Source organism: Monodelphis domestica, chromosome X (assembly GCF_027887165.1).
Source record: "Monodelphis domestica isolate mMonDom1 chromosome X, mMonDom1.pri, whole genome shotgun sequence".
NCBI lineage: Eukaryota > Metazoa > Chordata > Mammalia > Didelphimorphia > Didelphidae > Monodelphis > Monodelphis domestica.
Window position 1 is genome coordinate 38,283,237 of NC_077235.1, and position 6,000 is coordinate 38,289,236.

The following is a 6,000-nucleotide window of genomic DNA, read 5'->3' on the forward strand; positions in this document are numbered from 1 at the left end:
TTATGATGGAAAAGCATGCCTTCCAAAATTTCAACGAAAGGAAAAACACAATCTGTATTTAAAATGTTTAAGGCTTACCTAACACTTTAATTGGGAGATAATGCAGGAGTGGGGGAGTTTAAATTAAAACACATACTTGTTTATCAGTTTCAAAATCCTCTTGCTCAAGAAGGCTACAACCAATTCTTTGGCAGGCAAATAAGGAAGCATGTGTGACTAAAGCTGTTTTCCAAGCTTGTTTTCAAGTTATTTTAGCTTACCCAAGGAAAAATATTACAAGGATAACAATATCACATTTGAAGTATTCCTGATTTTCAGTAATACCCTGGATCATACATATTTGGTTTATTATGTGCCAATGTGAGTATGTACATTTATCAAGATGTTGAATAAGCTCTAAAACTACCAGTACATATATACATATGAAGATTTAAAGTAAGAGAAGACAGATCAATCTGTGTTGCTAAAATATTTTAAATGATGATAACCATGCTTTCATCATACCATCAATCTGTAGGTACCACATTATATGATTATTTAATTTTAAAAATGTTGCTTGACAGAATTATTCTATCAGATAAAAGTTGTTAAAAATTGTTTCTACCTGTAATTGAAAAAAATTTAAATGTTAAAAAAATTAAATACATATTAGAGAGGATAGAGTAGAGAACGATTTGAATGTTTCAGATAAAGTTTTCATTTTAAGTGTCCAAGAGAGCCAAACAACTTTTGCTGAAAGAAACTACTCATTTTGAAGTCCTCAATATTTTTTCTTTAATAAAGACATTTGAAAGTAGTACATTTTACCTAGGGATCCAGTTTCCCAAAGATTGAAACAGATTCACCCATGGATTCATTTTAGGTGCCCCTTTACAGAAACAGGGCCTTACAATAAGTCTGTAGCATTATACTAGCATTTTTTGAGTGAAAAGGAAAAAAATAATTGTTCTGTATCTGATCAATATAGCACACTAAATACTTTTCTACTCTCTTTTCGGGACACCCTAGATAAGGACCAAATCTATTTTACATAATTCTACTCTAGACTCTACATCAATGATGGAAAACCTTTTAGAGACTAACTGCCCAAACTGTAGACTTCACACCCATGTGAACTCTTCCCCCACTATTCCAGACAGGGGAGGGAAGAAGCGCTCCCATTGAGCTGAGAGGGGCATCGGAGTGGGTCATGTGAGAAATGTCTCAGGTGCTGGGGGAGAGGGTTAAGGTTCACCAACATTTTTTAGCTAGAGGTGGAAAAATTAAAACGGTAATGAGATCAAGGAAAAGAGTCTCTCTTTAGAGGCCAGAGAATCCCTCTCCTGCTCCCTCTCTATCAATGAAGTCAATCTACATGCATGGATCTAGAACTAAAGGATCTTTTTAAAAGGGAGAGGGAAATCATTCCACCCTTTCTAGCCCCAGAAGCAGTTTTATATTATTATATTCTTCCAATAGGATGTGAGATCATTATCTGTGGATCTTAGATGTAGAACTTGAAGAGATTTCAGAGGCCATCTATTCAAAACTTTATTTTAAAGATTAAGAATAGAGTTCCGGAGAGATAACATGAATTTTACCTAGAATCACACCAGTAATGTATGGCAAAGCCAGACTGTGAACCCAGGCCCAATGTTCTAAATCTATCACTCTTTCAACTGTCTTAGTTCAGTTTAATTGAATCCAGCAAATATTTATTGAGAACATACTACGAGTCAGGTTTGGGGTTGAAGGCTGGAGATAAAAGATGAAAACAGACTACTTTCAGGAGAAACGTGTATATAGAGTCATAAATAAAAAAATAATTACAGAGAAAAACAAAGTAATTTCCACCAAAGGAAAAGATTATCAAATGGGAGAATTAGGTCACAGTTACAAAAATTCAAAGTTTTACAAAATTCCAGATGTTTTTATTGTCAAGTTCAATTCTCATACTTTTTTCTTTGTCCAAATCTGTGATTTCATTAGTATAGGCTCAGCTTGGAAACTCTCTCCTCTCATGGAAATAGGCAAGTATTCTGAAAACTTATAGTGGGGCGAAATGATTGAACAAAGTTCTCACACTTGGTAAGTAGTATTGTACCTTAAAAGCCAAGTCTTCCTGACTAAGGCTAGGAATCTGACTCCTAGGCTAGTGGTATCAATCTCAAATAGACCCTAGGGGGCCCACTGATGCTTACATAAGAATCCTGGTGGGCTACAAATTGACCAAGAAAACCAGAAATTAACATTATATCTGCTGTATTGCATTTTTGTTTATTTTGTTAAACATTTCCCAGGGACATTTTAATCCGTTTGGGTCATTTATGAGTTTTCACCAGCTTCAAATATGACACAGCTGTTCAACATGATACTGTCTCCATCACCCCTAGGTACTCATATGTTAAACCGATTCTTTAATTTTAATAGTTACTTAGCCACCAGTGATTAGAAAACTAAAACACAACTTGCCCCCAGCATTCCATTGGCTGGTTATAGGTCAAATTTTCCAATCTAGTTAAAAAGGTTTTCTGACTATTATACCTTCCCCTCCAAGTGAAGAAAAAAGTAGACACTATGAGGATGCATTCTTATTCCCATTGAGGGATTGAATGCCTTATTTACTTTCAAGATTCCTTCCTTGGCAGTGAGAAGGTAGAAATTTGCCAGAGGGGAAAAAAGTACTTAGGCCAAAGTACTTCAGCTAAAAGAATTGAAGAGTTACCAGAAGAAAGAATTGTCTCTTTTGTGAACAGAATTTTGGGAGAAGAGCAAGGATGGGACTTCCTTAGTCAATTTCCACATTCATTATGCCATTTTTCATTATGTTAGTAGTTTCATTGGAAGATTAAATAATTACATCTCCACGCAAATAAAATTTAGACCATGCTTATGACAAGCATGATGAAGAAAGTTTTTTTAAACCTCATTTTAGTTTTCAAAAACAAAATTTAACAGAAATTCATAATTAACGTAACATAATGGAATACTCCCTCAGGGTTTCAACAATATTATACCTACTTGTTTTTAGTATGAAAAGAAATTGAGAATAATTCATCTTAATATTTTCCTTTAATACCCTGTCATATCATAGTAAAGGCCCAATTTTGGAAGAGAAATTTCAGAACTGCAGGGAGGTAGTATCCACTCAACCATGTAAAAACACACCATGAAACACTTTACTAAGAATGGATTCCACAAAAAGATGGAATCTGGTTCCTTTTTAGAACACATTTCAAAGTTATCAGAAAATGCTGAAACCACTTCCCTAATGATCAATTTGACAGTAAAAAAAATTCTACTAGGATGGCTAAGAGATTTGAGCCAGGATGGCATTTCATTAGTTCTAGTCGCTTTAATGTTCAATGAAAGACTCCACTAGTTTAGGGAATGGAGAGAAAAGAGGCATATTTGAAGAGGAAGAAAAGAAAAAAATTTAATGTCTTTCATAGAGTAGGCACTTAAAACATTTATTTAATTGAATTATTCAGGAAGTGCCTATAGGAAAGACTAGGCTGTGAAAACTTGGAAATAACACAGAACTGCTAAAGTAGTCAGAAAAAACAAGTCTTTTATTGGGAAAAACACTTAGGTCTAGTAATCCTCTCCTATCACAGAGCCCAGTGCCAAAAACTTCACATGGTCTATGCCCTGGGGCTCCAGGGACATATCTCTGGGAGGATGAACCAAGATAGATGATTTCTCCAAAGAACAATAGAACTTGGGGAACTTATACACCTTTGGGGGAACTAAGGACAGGAAAGTATGATTGATTGACATTACCATGGCAACAAGGAAAGGAGAAGTCCAAGACAGGATTGATTATAAGGAGAGAGGCTGAAACCCAAAACAGGATTATCTGGGAGAGGCTGATGCTTTACAATGGATACAAAAGGGAAGGGTCAGGTCAAGTCAAGGGCTGGGCTGCCTGGAAGAGGACTTTGATACAATGGGAAAAACTACTAGGGAAAAAAAGAGTACTTAACTTTTGATTTAGGACACCTTAGGATCTACTGTTCTGTTGGAAATGGGGAGTCTGGTACTTATCTCAGGGTGAGTTCTCAGGGGACAGGGGCAGACTTGTAGTGTCTAGATTTCAAATTGACACCTTATAAGAAAGAAATTGTAAAACTCATTAGTGTCAGGACTATATTTACAATTCATATCTCTTAACTTCCAGTCCATTGTCCAGATCCTATCTTTCAATTCTGTGGGTAGGAAAATCACCTGAGAATTGAGAGGACTGACCTTAAACTCAGTGCCTCTGGAGAATGGGTACTGAGGAAGCAGTATTCCAAATGTTACAGTAATCAAGCAAGTCTGAAATGAGAAGATTCACAGATTTCCTTTTATCCTGGCCCCTGACTCAAAGAAGGTCTCTCCCCTCATTCATTATTGGCTTTTTACTTGAGTTACAATCTTATCTTGAAAGTTAGCTATTCAGAAAGCACAATTTAGAAAACCAACTATCCTAATTATTCAAGCAGGTTTAACCAATCAAAACAAGGGATATTTCAGACCTTTTGAATAATGTTTTTTCAACCAGTCAGAGGAGGAGAAGGTTTAAAATGCTCTTAAGTTTGAGTTTGTACACATCACTTATGGTCCAATCAAAACTAGGACTAGATTTCAACCAATCAAAACAAGAACCATTTCAATCTTTTTTGCATAATGCTTTTTTCAACCAATCAGATGAACAGGAGGTTAGATAGTGCTCTTAGTTTCAGTTTGCACACATCACTTCTTACCTCCTACTTTTTGTCCAATCAAAATGAGGACTGAGTTTCAACCAATCAAATCAAGGAATGTTTCACTCTATTTGCATAATGTGTTTTCAACCAGTCAAAGGAGGGGCACTTTACATATTGCTCTTAAGTTTCAGTTTCACCACATCACTACCTGTCCAATCAAAACAAGGTACTAGGTTTCAACCAATCAAAATAAGGATGGTTTCAAAATGATTTGCATAATGTTTTTTCAACCAATGAGAGGAGTGGAAGGTTATATTTTCCCCTTAAGTTTCTGTTTCTAAACATCACTTCATACCTTTCACTTCCTGTCCAATCAAAACTAGGACTGAGTTTCAACCAATCAAAACAAGAACCATTTCAATCTATTTTGTATAATGTTTTTTTCAACCAATCAGATGAACAGGAGGTTAGATAGTGCTCTTAAGTTTCAGTTTCTACACATCACTGCTTATCTCCTACTTTTTGTCCAATCAAAATGAGGATTGAGTTTCAACCAATCAAAACACAGAATATTTCAGTCCTATTTGCATAATATTTTTTCAACCATTCAGAGGAGGGGCACTTTACATATTGCTCTTAAGTTTCAGTTTCACCACATCACTGCTTATCTCCTACTTTTTGTCCAATCAAAATGAGGATTGAGTTTCAACCAATCAAAACATGGGCTGTTTCAATCTTATTTGCATAATGATTTTTTCAACCAATCAGAGGAGGAGAAGGTTTATATTTCTCTTAAGAGTTTCAGTTTGTACACATCACTTATGGTCCAATCAAAACAAGGCCTTGATTTCAACCAATCAAAACAAGAACCCTTTCAATCGTTTTTGTATAATGCTTTTTTTTCAACCAATCAGATGAACAGGAGGTTAGATAGTGTTCTTAAGTTTCAGTTTCTACACATCACTTACCTCCTACTTTTTGTCCAATCAAAATGAGGATTGAGTTTTAACCAATCAAAACAAAGAATGTTTCAGTTCTATTTGCAGAATGTTTTTTCAACCAATCAGAGGAGGAGAAGGTTTATGTTGCTCTTAAGTTTCAGTTTCACCACATCACTACCTGTCCAATCAAAACAAGGTACTGGGTTCCAACCAATCAAAAAAGGACTGTTTCAAACTTATTTGCATAATGATTTTTTCAACCAATCAGAGGAGGAGAAGGTTTAAATTGCTTTAAGTTTCAGTTTGTACACATCACTTATGGTCCAATCAAAACAAGGCCTGGATTTCAACCAATCAAAACAAGAACCAATTCAATCTATTTTGCATAA